Raw genomic sequence first — 27,407 nt, 5'->3', positions numbered from 1 at the left:
AATTAGAATCAGCCCAGTAAAATCATGTATTTCGAGAAAGTGCAAATGCCATGCAATTTTTTAGGAAAAAATAAATGAGCCGCTTGGACACTACATTATTTGTTCAGCCAGCCCAGCTAATGGACTGTAATTCAAAAATAAGATCAAGTTGACTGTAAATTATACCCCGCAAAAAAAAAGACTATAAATTCTGAAAAAATGGGTTGAATACGTGCCACATTTTTTGAGGCTGAAATGTGGGCCAATAGGCCGAAGCCAACGCAAGTCGTTATCAACTTAGTCAACAAATGATTCTGACATCGTTAGCCGTTGGATTTACATCCAACGACCGACATCCATCTTTAATCTCTCGTCTTCTTCCTCCAGTGTCGCCGGGACCACCTCCCGCCTCCTGCTGCTAGCAGCTCTGCTTAGCACGCTTCGCTGTGAAGCGCTACTCCACCATTGGCCAGGCCATCCCTCCACCCCTCCACACCTCCTGTTCTTCTCCACCGACTGACGAACCACACCGCACCAGAACCAGTTAACCCTCGTACACCTCTCCTCTGTGATTCTACTCCCGCGTCTTCCCATCTCCGGCTCGTTGCTGTCCGGGGCCTCGCCGTTGTCCACCACCTTGGATGCGCTCGACGTGGCGTGGTCAACATGGTCAATGAACGACACCATCAGAAATAGACTGTCTGTGGACAGGTTGACAGCTGGGTCCACGGTCGCACGCAAGGAAATGCCTCCTTATTACGCGTAAAATATTGATTCCTCCACCTGATAGCTGGGACCCACCAGAAGGGCCTATGTATTTCGTGAAAAAACCGTTCCCCCGCTAACAAGTCGGACCCACCAGCTATATATTCACAAGCAAGGAAGTGCCTCCTTATTACGCACAAAAAATGAATACCCCCTGCTAGCTGGGACCCACCATAGTGGGAGGCTGACTTGTGGGCCAACTAAGTTGACGGGGACAGAGGGCTTTGTCAACTTAGTCAATATGAACATTTCTAGCTCCAGTGATCGTATGATGTCCATCCAACGGCCGTTGTGCTTCTTCAACCTCTGGTCTTCTTGCTCCAGCCGCCCAAACCAGCGCTGGTCGTGTCGCGTGCTCCTGCCTCCCGTGGCCGGCTGTGATGCCGCGGAGGCCACACCGCCCCCTACTACTCCCACCGCTGGCCATGCCATCCCTCTACTCACCCACACCCCCTATTATTCTGCGGCGACGGCAGCCTCACACCGCAGCCGAACCAGTGAACCCTTGTACTCCTCTCCGCGTGGGCATCCACTGCCGCGTCTTCCCGGCTCTGCGTCATCCCCTTCCTAGGCCTCGTCGTCGTCCACCTCCTTGGTGCTCTTGGCGTTGCGTGGTCAATGACCGACTTCCATCAAAAGAGTACTGTACGTGGAGAGACTGACAGCTGGGTCCACGGCTGCAGCAAGGAAGTGCCTCCTTATTACGCGGAAAATAATGATTCCTCCACCTGACAGCAGGGACCCATGGACGGGCATCCGTATTTCGTGAAAAAAACGTTTCCCCCTGATTGTTGGGACCGACCAGCTACATCTTCGCACGCAAGGAAGTGCGTCTGGAAAAAAAATTGATTCACCCCCCTGACTGCTGGGACCCACCATCTACATCTTTGCACGCAAGAAAGTGCCTGACAGTCGGGACCCACCTGGTCGAAGCGTACGTAGCGTTGTCATTCTGGTCGCGAATGTGTACGTACATACTGGTCGATGTAGAGGCGCGCACGTGTCGTAGTAGAGGCGCGCATGTAGCATGTACACGTACGTACAGCGGCCAGTGTGCAAGAAAGAAAATACGACCACATACGTACATACGGGCGGGGTCTCGAATGCCTACTCGCGCATACGTACAGCCAGGGCTCGTGTACATGGCTGGGTCGGAACGGAGAAACAACATCGTCATCGTGTTCATGGGGAGCCAACCGGCTGGGTCGGAACAGAATGCGTCGTCGTGTTCATCAGGAGGGCTTGGACGGAACAACAGATGGAAACGAGGCCTGGCGTACCGCAGAACGAACGAAACAGCCTTGTGTTTGACCGGCTACGTTCGGAACGGGATCCTGTTCATCGGGAGGGGTCTGGCATACCGCAGAATGGAGGAAATGGACTTGTGTTGGACCTCTTACGGTCGAAATGGGGTCCTGTTGATCGGGAGGGGTGTGGCGTACCGCAAAACGGAGGAAACAAACTTGTGTTGGAGCGCCATGGTCGAAAGGGGGGTCCTGTTCATTGGGAGGGGTGTGGCGTACCGCAAAATAGGACTCCACGGGATACTGTTCATCTCCACCATCGACCTCCTCCAGCCTCCACGGGCTACTGTTCATCCACCATCGACCTCCTCCAGCCTCCACCTGCGACTGTTCATCCACGGGCTCCTGTTCATCCAGCCTCCATCGCGTGCTACTCCACCGGCTACTGTTCAACCAGCCCTCTCCACGGGCTGCTATTCAACCACCCCTCCACGGGCTACTTTTCATCCAGCCCTCCACCATCTACTGTTCATCCAGCCCTCCACGGGGTCGTCATGTTCATCCAGCCCTCGACGGGGTCCTGTTCATCCAGCCCCAACCGGCTCGATCGATCGGGGTCCTGTTCATCCGGAGGCAACACCACGGGGTCCTGTTCATCCACCCCTACCGGGAACTGTTCATCCAAAGCCCCCAGCAACGCTCACTGTTCGTCTAGAGGCAGCATCGATCGGCTTCAGTTAGTAGTAGTAGCGAAGGAATCACTTAATCTTGTTCAGTTAACAGCCATCAATCGATCGCTCGGGTTCTAACGTGTAGCCTGCAGTGCAATCGCTCGGGTTCAGTTAGGCGACGCCTCACATGGGTTCAGTTAGAGCCCAACGCCTCACACCCACGCGCATATGATACCAGAGAAACGCGCATCGCTCGGCCCCCGACCACCCACCGTAACCAGGAACTCCCTGAAATTTACCTCGCCCTCGCTTCTACTATGGTTTTTTTCGTCATGGACGGCCCAAAGAATGTCATGCAGCTGTGTCTCCGGCCCTCCCGGGATGAAAAGCCCATTTTGTGCCATGATTTTTTGTCATAGAAGTAGGAGCCCACCACATATATGATGATAGCGGGTTTTATCACAATTATCATCATAGAAGTGTCATAAGTATGACAGAAAAAAATTCATTCGGCTCAAAATGTCATGGATGTGTCTTTTTTTGTAGTGCTATGTTGCAAGGTGTAAAATTGAGTAAGACTCAAAACCCAACCATAGCAGGAAATAGAAAGAGAATGAAAGTCATTCCCTATACCTCGGCCATAGGTTCTATAAAGTATGATATGCTGTGTACTAGACCTATTGTGTACCTTATCATGAGTTTGGCAAGGGGGTATGATAGTGATCCAGGAGTGGATCACTGGACAACGGTCAAAGTTATCCTTAGTTACTTAAGAGGACTAAGGAAATATTTCTCCGTTATGGAGGTGATAAAGAGTTCATCGTAAAGAGTTACGTCGATACAAGCTTTTACACCGATCCGGATGACTCCGAGTCTCAATGTGGATACATATTGAAAGTGGGAGCAATTAGATAGAGTAGCTCCATGCATTGTAGACATAGAAAATTTGCAAAATACATACGGCTATGAATATGGCAGACCCGTTGACTAAACTTCTCTCACAAGCAAGATCACACCTTAGTACTATTTGGGCGTTAATCACATAGCGATGTGAACTAGATTGACTATAGTAAACCCTTTGGTTGTTGGTCACATGGCGATGTGAACTATGGGTGTTAATGTTGGGGAACGCGGTAATTTCAAAAAAAAATCCTACGATCACGCAAGATCTATCTAGGTGATGCATATCAACGAGAGGGGAGAGTGTGTCCATGTACCCTCATAGACCAAAAGCGGTAGCATTTCAATAACGCGGTTGATGTGGTCGAATCGTAATCCAACCGATCAAGTACCGAACGCACGACACCTCCGCGTTCAGCACACATTTAGCTCGATGACGTCCCTCGTACTCTTGATCCAGTTGAGGCTGAGGGTGAGTTCCATCTGCACGACGGCGTGGTGACGGTGATGATGAAGTTACCGGCGCAGGGCTTCGCCTAAGCACTACGACGATATGATCGAGGTGTGTAACTATGGAGGGGGCACTGCACACGGCTGAGAGATTATCTGTTGTCCTATTGGGGTGCCTCCTGGCCACATATATAAAGGAGGGAGGGAGAGAGGAGGCCGGCCAGGTTGGGCACACCAGGGGGGAGTCCTACTTGTACTCCTAGTCCAAGTAGGATTCACGCCCCCCTTTTCCTTTCTTCCACCGGAGGGAAAGGGAAGGGAGAGAGAGGGAGAAGGAAAGAGGGGGCCGGCCCCCTCCCCTAGTCCAATTCGGTTTGGCCAAGGGGAGGGTGCGCCCCTCCCTTGTGGCCTCTCTCCTCTCCTCCAATAAGGCCCAATAGGCCCATTACTTCTCCCGGGGGTTCCGGTAACCTCCCGGTACTCCAAAAAAATGCCCGAACCACTCGGAACCATTCCGATGTCCAAATGCAACCCTCCAATATATGAATATTTATGTCTCAACCATTTTGAGACTCCTCATCATGTCCGTGATCTCATTCGGGACTCGGAACAAACTTCGGTCATCAAAACACATAACTCATAATACAAATCATCATCGAACGTTAAGCGTGCGGACCCTACGGGTTCGAGAACTATGTAGACATGACCGAGACACATCTCTGATCAATAACCAATAGCAGAACCTGGATGCTCATATTGGCTCCTACATATTCTACAAAGATCTTTATCGGTCAAACCGTTTAACAACATACGTTGTTCCCTTTGTCATCGGTATGTTACTTGCCCGAGATTCGATCGCCGGTATCATCATACCTAGTTCAATATCATTACTGGGAAGTCTCTTTACTCGTTCCGTAATACTTCATCCCACAACTAACTCATTAGTCACATTGCTTGCAAGGCTTATAGTGATGAGAGTTATCGAAAGGGCCCAGAGATACCTCCCCGAAACACGAAGTGACAAATCCTAATCTTGATCTATGCCAACCCAACAAACACATTCGGAGACACCTATAGAACACCTTTATAATCACCCTTTTACATTGACGTTTGATAGCACACAAGGTGTTCCTCCGGTATTCAGGAGTTGCATAATCTCATAGTCATAGGAACATGTATAAGTCATGAAGAAAGCACTAGCAATGAAACTGTAATGATCATGATGCTAAGCTAACGGATGAGTCTTGTCCATCACGTCATTCTCCTAATGATGTGATCCTATTCATCAAATGACAACACATATCTATGGTTAGGAAACATAACCATCTTTGATTAACGTGCTAGTCAAGTAGAGGCATACTAGGGACACTATGTTTTGTCTATGTATTCACACATGTACTAAGTTTCTGGTTAATACAATTCTAGCATGAATAATAAACATTTATCATGAAATAAGGAAATAAATAATAACTTTATTATTGCCTCTAGGGCATATTTCCTTCAGCTAATCACATACAGATGTGAACTATTGGTGTTAAATCACATGGCGATGTGAACTAGATTATTGACTCTAGTGCAAGTGGGAGACTGAAGGAAATATGCCCTAGAGGCAATAATAAAGTTTTATTTTATATTTCATTATTCATGATAAATGTTTATTATTCATGCTAGAATTGTATTAATCGGAAACTTGATACATGTGTGAATAGAGAGACAAAACACTGTGTCCCTAGTATGCCTCTACTTGACTAGCTCGTTGATCAAAGATGGTTAAGTTTCCTAGCCATGGACATGTGTTGTCATTTGATGAACGAGATCACATCATTAGTGTAATGATGTGATGGACAAGACCCATCCATTGGCTTAGCATAATTATCGTTCCAGTTTATTGCTACTCCTTTATTCATGTCAAATTTACATATTAATCCGACTATGAGATTATGCAACTCCTGGACACCAGAGGAATACCTTGTGTGCTATCAAACGTCACAAGTAACTGGGTGATTATAAAGATGCTCTATAGGTATCTCCGAAGGTGTTTGTTGGTTTGGCGTAGGTTGAGATTAGGATTTGTCAATCCGAGTATCAGAGAGGTACCTCTGGGCCCTCTTGGTAATGCACATCATATGAAGCCTTGCAAGCAATGTGACTAATGAGTTAGTTGTGGGATGATCCGTTACGGAATGAGTAAAGAGACTTGACAGTAACGAGAATCAACTAGGTATGAAGATATCGACGATCGAATCTCGGGCAAGTAACATACCGATGACAAAGGGAATAACGCATGTTGACATTGCGGTTCGACTGGTACGTCCCCAATGTATCTATAATTTTTGATTGCTCCATGCTATTATATTTTCTGTATTGGATATTTAATAGGCATTTATATCCTATTTTATATTATTTTTGGGACTAACCTATTAACCGAGAGCCTAGTGTCGGTTCCTGTTTTTTTTGCCTATTTTAGAGTTTCGCAGAAAAGGAATACCAAACATAGTCCAAACGGAATGAAACTTTCGCAATGATCTTTCTTGGACCATAAGGAAACCAGAAGACTTGGAGCTGAAGTCGGAGACGCGGCGAGGCGGCCACGAGGCAGGAGGGCGCGCCCCAGGGGGTAGGGCGCGCCCCCTACCTCGTGGGCCCCTCGTAGCTCCCCTGACCTAGCTCCTTCGCCTATATATACTCTTATACCCTAAAAACTCCAGGGGAGCCATGAAACCACTTTTCCACCGTCGCAACCTTCTGTACCCATGAAATCCCATCTAGGGGCCTTTTCCAGCGTCCTGCCGGAGGGGGATTCAATCACGGAGGGCTTCTTCATCAACACTATTGCCTCTCCGATGATGTGTGAGTTGTTTACCACAGACCTTCGGGTCCATAGCTAGTAGCTAGATGGCTTCTTCTCTCTCTTTGATTCTCAATACCATGTTCTCCTCGATGTTCTTGGAGATCTATTCGATGTAATATTATTTTGCGATGTGTTTGCCGAGATCCGATGAATTGTGGATTTATGATCAGATTATCTATGAATATTATTCGGTTCTTCTCTGAATTCTTATATGCATGATTTGATATCTTTGCAAGTCTCTTCGAATTATCGGTTTAGTTTGGCCGACTAGATTGATCTTTCTTGCAATGGGAGAAGTGCTTACCTTTGGGTTCAATCTTGCGGTGTCCTTTCCCAATGACATTAGGGCAGCAAGGCACGTATTGTATTGTTTCCATCGAGGATAAAAATATGGGGTTTTCATCATATTGCTTGAGTTAATTCCTCTACATCATGTCATCTTAATGCCTTACTCCATTCTTTATAAACTTAATACTCTAGATGCATGCTGGATAGTAGTCGATGTGTGGAGTAATAGTAGTAGACATAGAACTATTTGGGTCTACTTGACACTGACGTGATGCCTATGTTCATGATCATTGCCTTAGATATCATCATAACTATGCGCTTTTCTATCAATTGCTCGACAGTAATCTGTTCACCCATCGTAATATTTGCTATCTTGAGAGAAGCCACTAGTGAAACCTATGGCCCCCGGGTCTCTTTTCCATTATACAAGTTCTCTTTTACATCTTACTAGTTTCTGATCTACTATTTTTCATATTTTACTTTCCGATCTATAAACCAAAAATACCAAAAATATTTACTTTGTCGTTTATCTATCTCTATCAGATCTCACTTTTGCAAGTGACCATGAACGGACTGACAACCCCTTTATCGCATTGGGTGCAAGTTTTGATTGTTTGTGCAGGTATTCGGTGACTTGTGCTTTGTCTCCTACTGGATTGATACCTTGGTTCTCAAAACTGAGGGAAATACTTACGCTACTTTGTTGCATCACCCTTTCCTCTTCAAGGGAAAACCAACGCAAGCTCAAGAGGTAGCAAGAAGGATGTGTGGCGCCGTTGCCGGGGAGATCTACATCAAGTCAAGCCGTACCAAGTACCCATTATAAACTCTTCTCCCTTGCATTACATTATTTGCCATTCGCCTCTCATTTTCCTCTCCCCCACTTCTAAAACAATTTTCAAAAACCTTTGCCTTTTCTTCGCCCCTCTTCCATTCATCTCTTTTCGTTTGCGTCTTGTGTGCTTGTGTGTTGGATTGCTTGCTTTGTCACGATGGCTCATGATAATACCAAATTGTGTGAATTTTCCAATACCAACAACAATGATTTTATTAGCACTCCGATTGGTCCCACTACTAATGCTGAATCTTGTGAAATTAGTGCCGCTTTGCTGAATCTTGTTATGAAAGCTCAATTTTCTGGCCTTCCTAGTGAAGATGCCGCATCCCATCTAAACAATTTCGTTGATTTGTGTGATATGAAAAAGAAGAAAGATGTGGATAATGATATTATTAAATTGAAGCAATTTCCGTTTTCGCTTAGAGATCATGCTAAAACTTGGTTTTCATCTTTGCCTAAAAATAGTATTGATTCGTGGACCAAGTGTAAAGATGCTTTCATCTCTAAGTATTTTCCTCCCGCTAAGATCATCTCCCTTAGGAACGATATTATGAACTTTAAGCAACTTGATCATGAGCATGTTGCACAATCTTGGGAGAGGATGAAATTGATGACATGTAGTTGCCCTACACATGGTTTGAATTTGTGGATGATTATACAAAACTTTATGCCGGATTGAACTTTTCTTCTAGAAATCTTTTACATTCGGCCGCAGGAGGCACTTCTACGGAAATCACTTTAGGAGAGGCTACTGAGCTCCTAGATAATATTATGGTTAATTATTCTCAATGGCACACCGAAATATCCACTAGTAAAAAAGTTCATGCGGTTGAAGAGATTAATGTTTTGAGTGGAAAGATGGATGAACTTATGAAATTATTTGCTAATAAGAGTGTTTCTTCTGATCCTAATGATATGCCTTTGTCCACTTTGATTGAGAATAATAATGAATCTATGGATGTGAATTTTGTTGGTAGGAACAATTTTGATAACAACGGGTATAGAGGTAATTTTAATCCTAGGTCGTTTCCTAGTAATTCCTCTAATAATTATAGTAATTCCTACAACAATTCTTATGGAAATTTTAATAAGATGCCCTCTGATTTTCAGAATAGTGTTAAAGAATTTATGAGTTCGTAAAAGAATTTCAATGCTTTGATTGAAGAAAAATTTCTCAAGATTGTTGATTTGGTTAGGAACATGGATAGAATTTCTCTTGATGTTTATTATTTGAGACTTAGATCTATCCCACCTAAGCATGATACCAATGAGTCTCTCAAATCCATGAGAATTTCCATTGATGAGTGCAAAGAAAGTACTGCTAAGATGCGTGCTAAAAAGATTGGTTTGTAAAAGCGTGTTCTTCTAGTTTTCATGATAACAATGATGAAGATCTAAAAGTGATTGATATGACTCCTATTAAATCTTTGTTTTACGATATGAATCTTGATAAATATGGGACTAGAGACGAGTCAACTTTAGTTAAAAGGCGTCCCAATGATTCGGAGTTTTTAGATCTAGATGCAAAAATTGATAAAAGTGGGATTGGAGAGGTCAAGACTTTAAGTAGCAATGAACCCACTATTTTGGATTTCAAGGAATTTAATTATGATAATTGTTCTTTAATAGATTGTATATCCTTGTTGCAATCCGTTAAATTCTCCTCATGCTTATAATCAAAACAAAGCTTTTACTAAACATATCGTTGATGCTATGATGCAATCTTTTGAAGAAAAGCTTGAATTAGAAGTTTCTATCCCTAGAAAACTTAATGATGAGTGGTAACATACTATTAAGATAAATATTAAAGATTTTGAATACTATGCTTCATGCGATTTGCGTGCTAGTGTTTCCATGATTCCAAAAACTTTGTGTGATGTGCTAGGTTTTCATGAATTTGATGATTGTTCTTTAAATTTGCATCTTGTGGATTCCACTATTAAGAAACCTATGGGAAGGATTAATGATGTTCTTATTATTGCAAATAGGAATTATGTGCCCATAGATTTCATTGTTCTTGATATAGATTGCAATCCTACATGCCCTATTATTCTTGGTAGACCTTTCCTTAGAACGATTGGTGCAATTATTGATATCAAAGAAGGGAACATTAGATTCACATTTCCGTTAAGGAAAGGAATGGAACACTTTCCTAGGAAGAAAATTAAATTTGCATATGAATCTATCATGAGAGCCACTTATGGATTGCATACCAAAGATGGCAATACTTAGATCTATTCGTGTTTTTATGTCTAGCTAAGGGCGTTAAACGATAGCGCTTGTTGGGAAGCAACCCAATTTAATTTTTGTTCTTTGCTTTTTGTTCCTGTTTAGTAATAAATAATGCATCTAGCCTCTGGTAAGATGTGGTTTTATGTTTTAATTAGTGTTTGTGACAAGTAGAACCTTTAGGATAGCTTACAGTGATAGTTGTGTTGATCCTGCTGAAAATCAGAAACTTTTACGCTTAGTAAATTAGTTTTGAAAATTCACAGAAACATGCTTTTGATCTGATTTGTTTTGCTCTTGATTGTTACGCAAATTTCTCAGGTTTTCCTAATTTGGACAGATTTTTGGAGTTACAGAAGTATTTGAGAGTTACAGATTACTACAGACTATTCGGTTTTTGACAGATTCTGTTTTTCGCGTGTTGTTTGCTTATTTTGATGAATCTATGGGTAGTATCGGGGGGTATAAGCCATGGAAAAGTTGGAATACAGTATATATTACACCAATATAAACAAATAATTAGTTTCCACCAGTACCTTAAAGTGGTGATTTATTTTCTTATACTAACGGAGCTTATGAGATTTTCTGTCGAGTTTTGTGTTGTGAAGTTTTCAAGTTTTGGGTTAGGCTTTGATGGACTATGGAATAAGGAGTGGCAAGAGCCTAAGCTTGGGGATGCCCAAGGCACCCCAAGGTAATATTAAAGAACAACCAAAAGCCTAAGCTTGGGGATGCCTCGGAAGGCATCTTCTCTTTCGTCTTCGTCTATCGGTAACTTTACTTAAGGCTATATTTTTATTCACCACATGATATGTGTTTTGCTTGGAGCGTCTTGTATGATTTGAGTCTTTTATTTTTAGTTTACCACAATCATCCTTTCTGTACACACCTTTTGGGAGAGACACGCATGAATTGTGATTTATTAGAATACTCTATGTGCTTCACTTATATCTTTTAAGCTAGGCAATATTGCTCTAGTACTTCACTTATATCTTTTTAGAGCATGGCGGTGGCTTTATTTTATAGAAATTGTTGAACTCTCATGCTTCACTTATATTATTTTGAGAGTCTTTTAGAACATCATGGTAATTTGCTTGGGTTATAAAACTAGTCCTAATATGATGGGCATCCAAGATGGATATAATAAAAACTTTCATATAAAGTGCATTGAATACTATGAGAAGTTTGATTCTTTATGATTATTTCGAGATATGAAGATGGTGATATTAGATCATGCTAGTGGAGCAGTTGTGAATTTGAGAGATACTTGTGTTAAAGTTTATGATTCCCGTAGCATGCACACATGGTGAACCGTTATGTGATGAAGTTGGAGCATGACTTATTTTTTGATTGTCTTCCTTTGTGTGGAGGTCGGGATCGCGCGATGGTTAAATCCTACCAATCCTTCCCCTAGGAGCATGCGTGTAGAACTTTGTTTTGATGACTAAAAGATTTTTGCAATAAGTATGTGAGTTCTTTATGACTAATGTTGAGTCCATGGATTATACACACTCTCACCCTTCCACCATTGCTAGCCTCTCTTGTGTCCCGCAACTTTCGTCGGTACCATACACCCACCATATACCTTCCTCAAAACAGCCACCATACCTACCTATTATGGCATTTCCATGGCCATCTCGAAATATATTGCCATGGAACTTTCCACCGCTCCGTTTATTATGACATGCTCCATCATTGTCATATTGATTTGCATGATCATGTAGTTGACATCGTATTTGTGGCAAAGCCACCGTTCATAATTCTTTCATACATGTCACTCTTGATTTATTGCACATCCCGATACACCGCCGGAGGCATTAACATAGAGTCATATTTTCTTCTAAGTATTGTAATTCTTCAGTTGTAAGTAAATAAAAGTGTGATGATCTTCATTATTAGAGCATTGTCCCATGTGAGGAAAGGATGATGGAGACTATGATTCCCCAACAAGTCGGGATGAGACTCCGGACGGAAAAAAAGAGGCCATAAAAGATAGAGAATGTCCAAAAAAATGAGAGAAAAAGAGAGAAAGGGAAATGTTACTATCCTTTTTCCACACTTGTGCTTCAAAGTAGCACCAATCTTCATGATAGAGAGTCTCCTATTTTGTCCCTTTCATATACTAGTCGAAATTTTCATTATAGAATTTGGCTTGTATATTCCAATGATGGGCTTCCTCAAATTTCCCTAGGTCTTCGTGAGCAAGCAAGTTGGATGCACACCCACTTAGTTTCTTTTTGAGCTTTCATACACTTATAGCTCTAGTGCATCTGTTGCATGGCAATCCCTACTCACTCACATTGATATCTATTGATGGGCATCTCCATAGCATGTTGATACACCTAGTTGATGTGAGACTATCTTCCTCCTTTTTGTCTTCTCCACAACCACCATTCTATTCCACCTATACTATTATGTCCATGGCTCAAGCTCATGTATTGCGTGAAAGTTGAAAAAGTTTGAGAATACTAAAGTATGAAACAATTGCTTGGCTGAAACCGGGGTTGTGCATGATTTAAATATTTTGTGTGATGAAGATAGAGCATAGCCAGACTATATGATTTTGTAGGGATAGCTTTCTTTGGCCATGTTATTTTGAGAAGACGTGATTGCTTTGTTAGTATGCTTGAAGTATTACTGTTTTTATGTCAATATTAAACTTATGTTTTGAAGGCTAGATGCATGTTGGATAGCGGTCGATGTGTGGTGTAAGAGTAGTAGATGCCGAATCATTTTAGTCTACTTGACATGGACGTGATGCCTATGTTCATGATCATTGCCTTAGATATCATCATAACTATGCGCTTTTCTATCAATTGCTCGGCACTAATTTGTTCACCCACCGTAATATTTGCTATCTTGAGAAGCCACTAGTGAAACCTATGGCCCCCGGGTCTATTTTCCATTATACAAGTTCTCTTTTACATCTTACTAGTTTTCGATCTGCTATTTTGCAATCTTTTACTTTCCGATCTATAAATTAAAAATACCAAAAATATTTACTTTTCCGTTTATCTATCTCTATCAGATCTCACTTTTGCAAGTGACCGTGAAGGGACTGATAACCCCTTTATCGCGTTGGGTGCAATTTGTTGATTGGTTGTGCAGGCATTCAGTGACTTGTGCCTTGTCTCCTATTGGATTGATACCTTGGTTCTCAAAACTGAGGGAAATACTTACGCTACTTTGCTACATCACCCTTTCCTCTTCAAGGAAAAACTAACGGAAGCTCAAGAGGTAGCATCGACCGATAAAGATCTTCGTAGAATATGTGGTAACCAATATGAGCATCCAGGTTCCGCTATTGGTTATTAACCGGAGAGGTGTCTCGGTTATGTCTACATAGTTCTCGAACCCGTAGGGTGTTCGATGACGATATGTATTATATGACTTATATGTTCTGGTGACCAAAGGTTTTTCAGAGTCCCGGATGAGATCACGGACATGACGAGGAGTCTCGAAATGGTCAAGAGGTAAAGATTGATATATTTGTTGGAAATATGCCCTAGAGGCAATAATAAAAGTGTTATTATTATATTTCCTTGTTCATGATAATTGTCTTTTATTCATGCTATAACTGTATTATCCGGAAATCGTAATACACATGTGAATACATAGACCACAATATGTCCCTAGTGAGCCTCTAGTTGACTAGCTCGTTGTGATCAACAGATAGTCATGGTTTCCTGGCTATGGACATTGGATGTCGTTGATAACGGGATCACATCATTAGGAGAATGATGTGATGGACAAGACCCAATCCTGAGCATAGCACAAAGATCGTGTAGTTCGTTTGCTAGAGCTTTGCCAATGTCAAGTATCTCTTCCTTTGACCATGAGAGCGTGTAACTCCTGGATACCGTAGGAGTGCTTTGGGTGTATCAAACGTCACAACGTAACTGGGTGACTATAAAGGTGCACTACAGGTATCTCCGAAAGTATCTATTGTTTTATGTGGATCGAGACTGGGATTTGTCACTCCGTGTAAACGGAGAGGTATCTCTGGGCCCACTCGATAGGACATCATCATATGCGCAATGTGACCAAGGAGTTGATCACGGGATGATGTGTTACGGAACGAGTAAAGTGACTTGCCGGTAACGAGATTGAACAAGGTATTGGATACCGACGATCGAATCTCGGGCAAGTAACATACCGATAGACAAAGGGAATTGAATACGGGATTGATTAAGTCCTTGACATCGTGGTTCATCCAATGAGATCATCGTGGAGCATGTGGGAGCCATCATGGGTATCCAGATCCCGCTGTTGGTTATTGACCAGAGAACGTCTCGGTCATGTCTACATGTCTCCCGAACCCGTAGGGTCTACACACTTAAGGTTCGATGACGCTAGGGTTATAAAGGAAGTTTGTATGTGGTTACCGAATGTTGTTCGGAGTCCCGGATGAGATCCCGGACGTCACGAGGAGTTCCGGAATGGTCCGGAGGTAAAGATTTATATATGGGAAGTCCTATTTTGGCCACCGGAAAATGTTCGGGATTTTTCGGTATTGTACCGGGAAGGTTCTAGAAGGTTCCGGAGTGGGGCCCACCTGCATGGGGGGGCCCACATGAACGTGGTAGTGGGGGAAAGGCCCCACACCCCTGGTCAAGGCGCACCAAGATCCCCCCTTAGAAGGAATAGGATCATATCCCGAAGGGATAAGATCAAGATCCCTAAAAAGGGGGGATAGCAATCGGTGGGGAAGGAAATGATGGGATTTATTTCCTCCCACCTTTGCAAACGCCCCAATGGACTTGGAGGGCAAGAAACCAGCCCCCTCCACCCCTATATATAGTGGGTAGGCGCATGGGAGCTTGACCCTTGCCCCTGGCGCAGCCCTCCCTCTCCCAAGTGCTCCTCCTCTCTCGCGGTGCTTGGCGAAGCCCTGCAGGATTGCCACGCTCCTCCACCACCACCACGCCGTTGTGCTGCTGCTGGATGGAGTCTTCCTCAACCTCTCCCTTTCTCCTTGCTAGATCAAGGCTTGGGAGACGTCACCGGGCTGTACGTGTGTTGAACGCGGAGGTGCCGTGCGTTCGGCACTTGATCATCGGTGATTTGAATCACGACGAGTACGACTCCATCAACCCCGTTCACTTGAACGCTTCTGCTTAGCGATCTACAAGGGTATGTAGATGCACTCTCCTTTCTACTCGTTGCTGGTCTCTCCATAGACAGATCTTGGTGATACGTAGGAAAATTTTGAATTTCTGCTACGTTCCCCAACAGTGGCATCATGAGCTAGGTCTATTGCGTAGATTCTTTGCACGAGTAGAACACAAAGTAGTTGTGGGCGTTGATTTTGTTCAATATGCTTACCGTTACTAGTCCAATCTTGTTTCGACGGTATTGTGGGATGAAGCGGTCCGGACCGACCTTACACGTACTCTTACGTGAGACAGGTTCCACCGATTGACATGCACTTGGTGCATAAGGTGGCTAGCGGGTGCCAGTCTCTCCCACTTTAGTCGGAACGGATTCGATGAAAAGGGTCCTTATGAAGGGTAAATAGCAATTGGCATATCACGTTGTGGTCTTGCGTAGGTAAGAAACGTTCTTGCTAGAAACCCATAGCAGCCACGTAAAACATGCAAACAACAATTAGAGGACGTCTAACTTGTTTTTGCAGGGTATGCTATGTGATGTGATATGGCCAACAAGAATGTGATGAATGATATGTGATGTATGAGATTGATCATGTTCTTGTAATAGGAATCACGACTTGCATGTCGATGAGTATGACAACCGGCAGGAGCCATAGGAGTTGTCTTAATTTATTGTATGACCTGCGTGTCATTGAACAACGCCATGTAATTACTTTACTTTATTGCTAACCGGTAGCCATAGTAGTAGAAGTAATAAGTTGGCGAGACGACTTCATGGAGACATGATGATGGAGATCATGATGATGGAGATCATGGTGTCATGCCGGTGACGATGATGATCATGGAGCCCCGAAGATGGAGATCAAAAGGAGCAAAATGATATTGGCCATATCATGTCACTATTTGATTGCATGTGATGTTTATCATGTTTATGCATCTTGTTTACTTAGGACGACGGTAGTAAATAAGATGATCCCTTACAAAATTTCAAGAAGTGTTCTCCCCTAACTGTGCACCGTTGCTACAGTTCGTCGCTTCTAAGCACCACGTGATGATCGGGTGTGATGGATTCTTACGTTCACATACAATGGGTGTAAGACAGTTTTACACAGCGAAAACACTTAGGGTTAACTTGACGAGCCTAGCATGTACAGACATGGCCTCGGAACACGGAGACCGAAAGGTCGAGCATGAGTCGTATAGTAGATACGATCAACATGAAGATGTTCACCGATGATGACTAGTCCGTCTCACGTGATGATCGGACACGGCCTAGTTGACTCGGATCATGTAATCACTTAGATGACCAGAGGGATGTCTATCTGAGTGGGAGTTCATAAGATGAACTTAATTATCCTGAACATAGTCAAAAGACCTTTTGCAAATTATGTCGTAGCTCGCGCTTTAGTTCTACTGTTTTAGATATGTTCCTAGAGAAAATATAGTTGAAAGTTGATAGTAGCGATTATGCGAACAGTAGAAAGCTTATGTCTTTAATGCACTGCTCAGTGTGCTGAGCCCCAAACGTCGTTTGTGGATGTTTCGAACATCGAACATACACGTTTTGATAACTACATGATAGTTCAGTTAAATGGTTTAAGTAGAGGCACCAAAGACGGTTTTTGAAATGTCGCGAAACATATGAGATGTTTCGAGGGCTGAAATTAGGATTTTAGGCTCGTGCCCACGTCAAGAGGTATGAGACCTCCGACGATTTTCTTAGCCTGCAAACTAAGGGAGAAAAGCTCAATCGTTGAGCTTGTGCTCAGATTGTCTGAGTGCAACAATCACTTGAATCAAGTGGGAGTTAATCTTCCAGATGAGATAGTGATGTTTCTCCAAAGTCATTGCCACCAAGCTGCTAGAGCTTCGTGATGAACTATAACATATCAGGGATAGATATGATGATCCTTGAGGTATTCGCGATGTTTGACACCGCGAAAGTAGAAATCAAAAAGGAGCATCAATTATTGATGGTTGGTGAAACCACTAGTTTCAAGAAGGGCAAGGGCAGGAAGGGATATTTCATGAAACGGCAAATCAGCTGCTGCTCCAGTGAAGAAACCCAAGGTTGAACCCAAACCCGAGACTAAGTGCTTCTGTAATAAGGGGAACAGCCACTGGAGCAGAATTACCCTAGATACTTGGTAGATAAGAAGGCTGGCAAGGTCGATAGAAGTATATTGGATATACATTATGTTAATGTGTACTTTACTAGTACTCCTAGTAGCACCAGAGTATTAGATACTGGTTCGGTTGCTAAGTGTTAGTAACTCGAAATAAAGAGCTACGGAATAAACGGAGACTAGCTAAAGGTGAGCTGACGATATATGTTGGAAGTGTTTCCAAGTTTGATATGATCAAACATCGCACGCTCCCTCTACCATCAAGATTAGTATTAAACCTGAATAATTGTCATTTGGTGCTCGCGTTGAGCATAGACATGATTGGATTATGTCTATCGCAATACGGTTATTCATTTAAGGAGAATAATGGTTACTCTAATTATTTGAATAAAACCTTCAATGGTCTTGCACCTAAAGGAATGGTTTATTGAATCTCGATCGTAGTGATACACATTTTCATGCCAAAAGATATAAGATAGTAATGATAGTACCACTTACTTGTGGCACTGCCATGTAAGTCATAATGGTATAAAACGCATGAAGAAGCTCCATGTTGATGGATCTTTGGACTCACTCGTTTTAGAAAAGTTTGAAACATGCGAACCATGTCTATTGGTGTATACGCATGAAGAAACTCCATGCATATGGATCGTTTGGACTCACTTGATTTTGAATCACTTGAGATATGCAAATCATACCACATGGGCAAGATGACTAAAAAAGCCTCGTTTTCAGTAAGAAGGAACAAGATAGCAACTTGTTGGAAGTAACACATTTTGATGTGTGCAGTCCAATGAGTGCTGAGGCATGCAGTGAATATCGTTATGTTCTTACTTCACAGATGATTCGAGTAGATGTTGAGAATATTTACTTGATGAAACACAACTCTGAATTATTGAATGGTTCAAGTAATTTCAGAGTGAAGTAGAAGATCATTGTGACAAGAGGATAAAATGTCTATGATATGATCATAGAGATGAATATCTGAGTTACGAGTTTTGGCACACAATTAAGACATTGTGGAAATTGTTTCATAATTAATACCGCCTGGAACACCATAGTGTGATGGTGTGTCCGAACATCATAGTTGCACCCTATTGGATATGGTGCGTACCATGATGTCTCTTATCGAATTACCACTATTGTTCATGGGTTAGGCATTAGAGACAACCACATTTACTTTAATAGGGTACCACGTAATTCCGTTGAGATGACACCGTATGAATTATGGTTTAGAGAAACCTAAGTTGTCGTTTCTTAAAAGTTTGGGGCTACGACGCTTATGTGAAAAAGTTTCAGGCTGATAAGCTAGAACCCAAAGCGGATAAATGCATCTTCATAGGACACCCAAAACAGTTGGGTATACCTCCTGTCTCAGATCCAAAAGCAATAAAGGATTGTTTCTTGAATCAGGTCCTTTCTCGAGGAAAGGTTTCTCTCGAAAGAATTGAGTGGGAGGATGGTGGAGACTTGATGAGGTTATTGAACCATCACTTCAACCAGTGTGTAGCAGGGCACAGGAAGTTGTTCCCGTGGCACCTACACCAATTGAAGTGGAAGCTTATGATAGTGATCATGAAACTTCAGATCAAGTCACTCCCAAACCTCGTAGGATGACAAGGATGCGTACTACTTGAGAGTGGTACGTAATCCTGTCTTGGAAGTCATGTTGCTAGACAACAATGAGCCTACGAGCTATGGAGAAGCGATGGTGGGCCCGGATTCCGATAAATGGCTTGAGGCCATAAAATCCAAGAGAGGATCCATGTATGAAAACAAAGTGAAGACTTTGGCAGAACGGCTCGATGGTCGTAAGGCAAATGAGTACGGATGGATTTTAAAAGGAAGACAGACAATGATGGTAAGAATTACCATTAAGAAAGCTCGACTTGTCGTTAAGATGTTTTCCGACAAGTTCAAGGAGTTGACTACGATGAGATTTTCTCACTCGTAGCGATGCTAAGAGTCTGTTGGAATTATATTAGCGATTACTGCATTATTTATGAAATCTTGCAGATAGGATGTCAAAACATTGTTTCCTCGACGATTTTCTTGAGGAAAGGTTGTATGTGAAAGATGCTAGTAAGTATGCAAAGCTCCAGCAATCCTTCTAAGGACTGGAGTAAGCATCTCGGAGTTGGAATGTACGCTTTGATGAGATGATCAAAGATTTTGGATTTATACAAAGTTTATGAGAAACTTGTATTTCCAAAGAAGTGAGTGGGAGCACTATAGAATTTCTGATGAGTATATGTTGTTGACATATTGATGATCAGAGATGATGTAGAATTTCTAGAAAGCATATAGGGTTATTTGAAAGGTGTTTTTCAATAGAAAACCTGGATTAAGCTACTTGAACATTGAGCATCAAGATCTATAAGGATAGATCAAAATGCTTAATAATACTTTCAAATGAGCACATACCTTGACATGATCTTGAAGGTGTTCAAGATGGATCAGTCAACGAAGAAGTTCTTGCCTGAGTTGTAAGGTACGAAGTTAAGACTTAAATCTCGACCTCGGCAGAAAAGAGAGAAAGGACGAAGGTCGTCCCCTATGCTTAAGACATAGGCTCTACAGTATGCTATGCTGTGTACCGCACCTGAAGTGTGTCTTGCCATGAGTCAGTCAAGGGGTACAAGAGTGATCCAAAAATGGATCATAGGACAGCGGTCAAAGTTATCCTTAGTAACTAGCGGACTAAGGATTTTTTCTCGGTTATGGAGGTGGTAAAAGAGTTCGTCGTAAAGGGTTACGTCGATACAAGCTAAACACCTATCCGGATAGCTCTGAGTAGAGAGACCGGATACATATAATGGAGCAACAATTTAGAATAGCTCCAAGTAGAACAGTTATTTGGAATAGCTCCAAATAGAGCGTGGTAGCTGCATCTAGGAGATGACATAGAGATTTGTAAAGCACACACGGATCTGAAAGGTTCAGACCCGTTGACTAAAACCTCTCTCACAAGCAACATGATCAAACATAAAACTCATTGAGTGTTAATCACATAGTGATGTGAACTAGACTACTGACTCTAGTAAACTCTTGGGTATTAGTCACATGGCGATGTGACCTGTGAGTATTAATCACATGGCGATGTGAACTAGATTATTGACTCTAGTGCAAGTGGGAGACTGTTGGAAATATGCCCTAGAGGCAATAATAAAAGTGTTATTATTATATTTCCTTGTTCATGATAATTGTCTTTTATTCATGCTATAACTGTATTATCCGGAAATCGTAATACACATGTGAATACATAGACCACAATATGTCCCTAGTGAGCCTCTAGTTGACTAGCTCGTTGTGATCAACAGATAGTCATGGTTTCCTGGCTATGGACATTGGATGTCGTTGATAACGGGATCACATCATTAGGAGAATGATGTGATGGAGAAGACCCAATCCTGAGCATAGCACAAAGATCGTGTAGTTCGTTTGCTAGAGCTTTGCCAATGTCAAGTATCTCTTCCTTTGACCATGAGAGCGTGTAACTCCTGGATACCGTAGGAGTGCTTTGGGTGTATCAAACGTCACAACGTAACTGGGTGACTATAAAGGTGCACTACAGGTATCTCCGAAAGTATCTATTGTTTTATGCGGATCGAGACTGGGATTTGTCACTCCGTGTAAACGGAGAGGTATCTCTGGGCCCACTCGGTAGGACATCATCATATGCGCAATGTGACCAAGGAGTTGATCACGGGATGATGTGTTACGGAACGAGTAAAGTGACTTGCCGGTAACGAGATTGAACAAGGTATTGGATACCGACGATCGAATCTCGGGCAAGTAACATACCGATAGACAAAGGGAATTGAATACGGGATTGATTAAGTCCTTGACATCGTGGTTCATCCGATGAGATCATCGTGGAGCATGTGGGAGCCATCATGGGTATCCAGATCCCGCTGTTGGTTATTGACCAGAGAACGTCTCGGTCATGTCTACATGTCTCCCGAACCCGTAGGGTCTACACACTTAAGGTTCGATGACGCTAGGGTTATAAAGGAAGTTTGTATGTGGTTACCGAATGTTGTTCGGAGTCCCGGATGAGATCCCGGACATCACGAGGAGTTCCGGAATGTCCGGAGGTAAAGATTTATATATGGGAAGTCCTATTTTGGCCACGGGAAAATGTTCGGGATTTTTTGGTATTGTACCGGGAAGGTTCTAGAAGGTTCCGGAGTGGGGCCCACCTGCATGGGGGGCCCCACATGAACGTGGGTAGTGGGGGAAAGGCCCCACACCCCTGGTCAAGGCGCACCAAGATCCCCCCTTAGAAGGAATAGGATCATATCCCGAAGGGATAAGATCAAGATCCCTAAAAAGGGGGGATAGCAATCGGTGGGGAAGGAAATGATGGGATTTCTTTCCTCCCACCTTTGCAAACGCCCCAATGGACTTGGAGGGCAAGAAACCAGCCCCCTCCACCCCTATATATAGTGGGGAGGCGCATGGGAGCTTGACCCTTGCCCCTGGCGCAGCCCTCCCTCTCCCAAGTGCTCCTCCTCTCTCGCGGTGCTTGGCGAAGCCCTGCAGGATTGCCACGCTCCTCCACCACCACCACGCCGTTGTGCTGCTGCTGGATGGAGTCTTCCTCAACCTCTCCCTTTCTCCTTGCTGGATCAAGGCTTGGGAGACGTCACCGGGCTATACGTGTGTTGAACGCGGAGGTGCCGTGCGTTCGGCACTTGATCATCGGTGATTTGAATCACGACGAGTACGACTCCATCAACCCCGTTTACTTGAACGCTTCCGCTTAGCGATCTACAAGGGTATGTAGATGCACTCTCCTTTCTACTCGTTGCTGGTCTCTCCATAGATAGATCTTGGTGATACGTAGGAAAATTTTGAATTTCTGCTACGTTCCCCAACAATATTGGAAGGTGGTATTCAGACATCGGAAGTGTTCCGGAATGAATCGGGTACATATCTGAGTATTGGAGGGGTTAGCGGAACCCCTCGGGGAAAGATATGGGCCATAGGAGGGCAGCTAACCAGCCCATAAGGGGCTCGCACGCCCCTCACAAGGGAGGAGACCGAATTGAACTAGGGAAGGGGGTGCCACCCCCTTTCCTTCTCCTACTGCCTCTCCTTCCCCCTTTCCCCCTCTGGTAAAAGGAAGGGGGCCAAATCCAACTAGGAGTCCAAGTGGGACACCTTCCCACTTGGGGCGCGCCTAGGCCGGCCTCCTCTCCCTCCCTTGTTTATATACGGGGGGGGGGGGGCGCCCCTATGAGAACACGAATTGCTCCAAGCCATGTGCGGCGCCATCCTCCACAGTTTACGTCTCCGGTCATATTCTCGTGGTTCTTAGGCGAAGCCCTGTGCAGATCACATCACCATCACCATCACCACGCCGTCGTGGTAACAGAACTCATCTACTCCTGCGACCCTCTACTGGATCAAGAGCTCGAGGGACGTCATCGTGTTGAACGTGTGCAGAATTCGGAGGTGTCGTATGTTCGGTACTCGATCAGACGTTTCACTACATCAACCGCATTAAGTAAACAGTTCCGCTTTCGGTCTACGAGGGTACGTGGACACACTCTCCCCTATCGTTGTTATGCATCTCCTAGATAGATCTTGCGTGAGCGTAGGATTTTTTTTGAAATTGCATGCGATGTTTCCCAATAGGCTTAACTGTAGTAGGATCATGGAGAGAAGGCCGAGATGAACGATAGCGACGATGACGCTACCACAGCAAGATGCGAGAGAGGAGATCGAGAGAAACCACGCTGGCTAGAGGAATGATTAAGTAGTGTCTTAAATCACAACACACATATCCATATTGTACAGCCATGAGAAATATGTAGATCTTCTCATCTACTATTGTCAAAATAGGAAACTTGCAACACGAATGTTGTGCGGAACTGCGAGAGTAGGCTTCTGGTCAAAGGAAATTTCAAAGGATCGATCATGCGCGACGAATCTGACAAAATTCATCCAAAATAGGTGCAAATGGGAACAAGAAATTGAGCATGTACGTTCGATGAAACTACAAACCGATCGCCTGAATGGAAACATAGAATCTATGTGCATCTCTTTCGTGTAGAGCTTACCTTGAATTGAAGCACTGTTGTATAGATTAGACGGACAAGGGAGAGAGCAGATTAGAGAGGAGGTTACTCGAGGTTGAAGAATACACCACATAATCACCTTGCATCCCTCCCGTTTCTCCTCGTGCAGGGGCCCGCTCCCTGCGCTTTTGCTCAGCCTGGCACGAGAGTAACTGACGATTCAGCAGTTTCCAGCGGGCCTGGCTCGGATCTGCTTTAAGGTTCGTGACATGCGGGCCAAATAGTAAAAGCAGGCAACCGATGAAGGAAATATGCCCTATAGGAAATAATAAAGTTGTTATTTATATTTCCTTATATCATGATAAATGTTTATTATTCATGCTAGAATTGTATTAACCGGAAACTTAGTACATGTGTGAATACATAGACAAAACATAGTGTCCCTAGTATGCCTCTACTTGACTAGATCGTTAATCAAAGATGGTTATGTTTCCTAACCATGGACATGTGTTGTCATTTGATAAACGGGATCACATCATTAGAGAATGATGTGATGGACAAGACCCATCTGTTAGCTTAGCATTATGATTGTTACAGTTTTATTGCTACTGCTTTCTTCATGACTTATACATGTTCCTCTGACTATGAGATTATGCAACTCCCGAATACCGGAGAAACACCTTCTGTGCTATCAAACGTCACAACGTAACTGGGTGATTATAAAGATGCTCTACAGGTGTCTCCGAAGGTGTTTGTTTGGTTGGCATAGATCAAGATTAGGATTTTTCACTCCGTGTATCGGAGAGGTATCTCTGGGCCCTCTCGGTAATACTCATCACTATAGGCCTTGCAAACAATGTGACTAATGAGTTAGTTATGGGATGAAGCATTACTGAACAAGTAAAGAGACTTGCCGGTAACGAGATTGAACTAGGTATGATGATACCGACGATCGAATCTTGGGCAAGTAACATACCGATGACAAAGGGAATGACGTATGTTGTTATGCGGTTTGACCAACAAAGATCTTCGTAGAATATGTAGGAACCAATATGAGCATCCAGGTTCCGCTATTGGTTATTGACCAGAGATATGTCTCGGTCATGTCTACATAGTTCTCGAACCCGTAGGGTCCGCACGCTTAACGTTCGATGACGATTTGTATTATGAGTTATGTAATTTAATGAACGAAGTTCGTTCGGAGTCCTGGATGAGATCACGGACATGACGAGGAGTCTCGAAATGGTCGAGAGGTAAATATTGATATATTGGAAGGTTATATTTGGACACCGGAATGGTTATGGATTGATTCGGGTATTTTTCGGAGTACCAGGAGGTTACCGGTACCCCCCCTCCCCCAGGTATTAGTGGGCCTTCATGGGCCTTAGTGGAAAGGAGAGGAGGGCCGCAAGGGTGCCCCCCCATGGCAAGTCCAAATTGGACTAGGGAGGGGGCGGCGGCCCCCTCTTTCCTTCTCCCTCTCCTCCTCCTTCCCTCTCTCCCCTCTTGGAAAAGGAAGAGGAGTCCAACTAGGATTGGGAATCCTAGTTGGACTCCCCCTATGGCGCGCCCCTCCTAGCCGCAGGCCTCCTCCTCTCCCTCCTTTATATACGTGGCCAAGGGGCTCCCCAATGCACAACAGACAATCTCTTAGCCGTGTGCGGTGCCCCCCTCCATAGTTTAACACCTCGGTCATATCGTCGTAGTGCTTAGGCTAAGCCGTACATCGGTAACTTCATCATCACCATCGCCATGTCGTCATGCCGATGGAACTCTCCCTCATCCTCAGCTAGATCAAGAGCACGAGGGACATCATTGATGTCTACTACAGAACCTTCTTCTTGTAGACGCTATTGGTCCTGCAAGTGCACAAGTTTGTATGACAGTAGCAAATTTCCCTCAAGTGGATGACCTAAGGTTTATCAATCCGTAGGAGGCGTAGGATGAAGATGACCTCAAGTGCAACCAAATAACAAAGAGTCTCTTGTGTCCCCAACACACCCAGTACAATGCTAAATTGTATAGGTGCACTAGTTCGGCGAAGAGATGGTGATACAAGTGCAAAATAGATAGTAGATAAAGGTTTTTGTAATCTGAAATTATAAAAACAGCAAGGTAACTAATGGTAAAAGTGAGCGTAAACGGTATTGCAATGATAGGAAACAAGGCCTAAGCTTCATACTTTCACTAGTGCAAGTTCTCTCAACAATAATAACATAGATAGATCATATAACAATCCCTCAACATGCAACAAAGAGTCACTCCAAAGCCACTAATAGCGGAGAACAAACGTAGAGATTATGGTAGGGTACGAAACCACCTCAAAGTTATTCTTTTGGATCAATCTATTAAAGAGTTCGTACTAGAATAACACCTTAAGACACAAATCAACCAAAACCCTAATGTCACCTAGATACTCCATTGTCACCTCAAGTATCCGTGGGCATGATTATACGATATGCATCACACGATCTTAGATTTATCCAACCAACACAAAGTACTTCAAAGAGTGCCCCAAAGTTTCTACCGGAGAGTCAAGAACGTCTGCCAACCCCTATGCATAGGTTCATGGGCGGAACCCTCAAGTTGGTCACCAAAACATACATCAAGAGGCACATGATATCCCATTGTCACCACAGATAAACACGGCAAGACGTACATCAAGTGTTCTCAAATCAAAGACTCAATCCGATAAGATAACTTCAAGAGGGAAACTCAATTCATCACAAGAGAGTAGAGGGGGACAAACATCATAAGATCCAACTACAATAGCAAAGCTCGGGATACATCAAGATCGTCCTATAGAGGGAACACGAGAGAGAACACGAGAGAGAGAGATCAAACACATAGCTACTGGTACATACCCTCAGCCCCGAGGCTGAACTACTCCCTCCTTGTCATCGATAGCGCCGGGATGATGAAGATGGCCACCGGTGATGGGTTCCCCCTCCGGTAGGGTGCCGGGAAGGGCTTCCAAGAGGTTTTTGGTGGCTACAGAGGCTTGCGGTGGCGGAACTCCCGATATATCTTGATATTCGATGTTTTTAGGGTACATAGGCATATATAGGCGAAAGAAGTCGGTCGGGGGGTGCTCGAGGGGTCCACGAGACAGGGGGCCACGCCCTGTAGGGGGGGGGCGCCCCCTATCTCCTGGGCTCCTCAAGGGTCTTCTGACTTGATCTCCAAGCCTCCAGGATGATATTCTTCCAAAAAATCACGATGCCGAAGGTTTCATTCCGTTTGGACTCCGTTTGATATTCCTTTTCTTCGAAATACTAAAACAGGCAATAAAACAACAATATGGGCTGGGCCTCCGGTTAATAGGTTAGTCCCAAAAGTAATATAAAAGTGTATAATAAAGCCCATAATAATTCAAAATAGGTAATATAATAGCATGGAACAATCAAAAATTATAGATACGTTGGAGACGTATCAAGCATCCCCAAGCTTAATTCTTGCTCGTCCTCGAGTAGGTAAATGATAAAAACAGAATTTTTGATGTGGAATGCTACCTAGCATGATTCTCAATGTAATTTCTCTTTATTATGGTATGAATGTTCAGATCCAAATGATTCAAAATAAAAGTTCATATTGACATAAGAAATAGTAACACTTCAAGCATACTAATCAAGGTAATCATGTCTTCTCAAAATAACATGGCAAAAGAAAGTTCATCCCTACAAAATCATATAGTTAGGCTATGTTTCATTTTCATCACACAAAGATGTTCCCAACTTCTATACCCCCGATGACAAGCCAAGCAATTGTTTCATACTTAAATAATCTCAAACTTTTTCAACCTTCACGCAATACATGAGCGTGAGCCATGGTTATAGCACTATGGGTGGAATAGGATATAATGATGGGGATTGTATGGAGAAGACAAAAAAGGAGAAAGTCTCACATTGATGAGGATAATCAACGGGCTA

Source organism: Triticum dicoccoides, chromosome 1B (assembly GCF_002162155.2).
Source record: "Triticum dicoccoides isolate Atlit2015 ecotype Zavitan chromosome 1B, WEW_v2.0, whole genome shotgun sequence".
Classification (NCBI taxonomy): Eukaryota; Viridiplantae; Streptophyta; class Magnoliopsida; order Poales; family Poaceae; genus Triticum; species Triticum dicoccoides.
The sequence above is the reverse complement of the archived record's forward strand: the minus strand, read 5'-3'. Positions refer to the sequence as shown.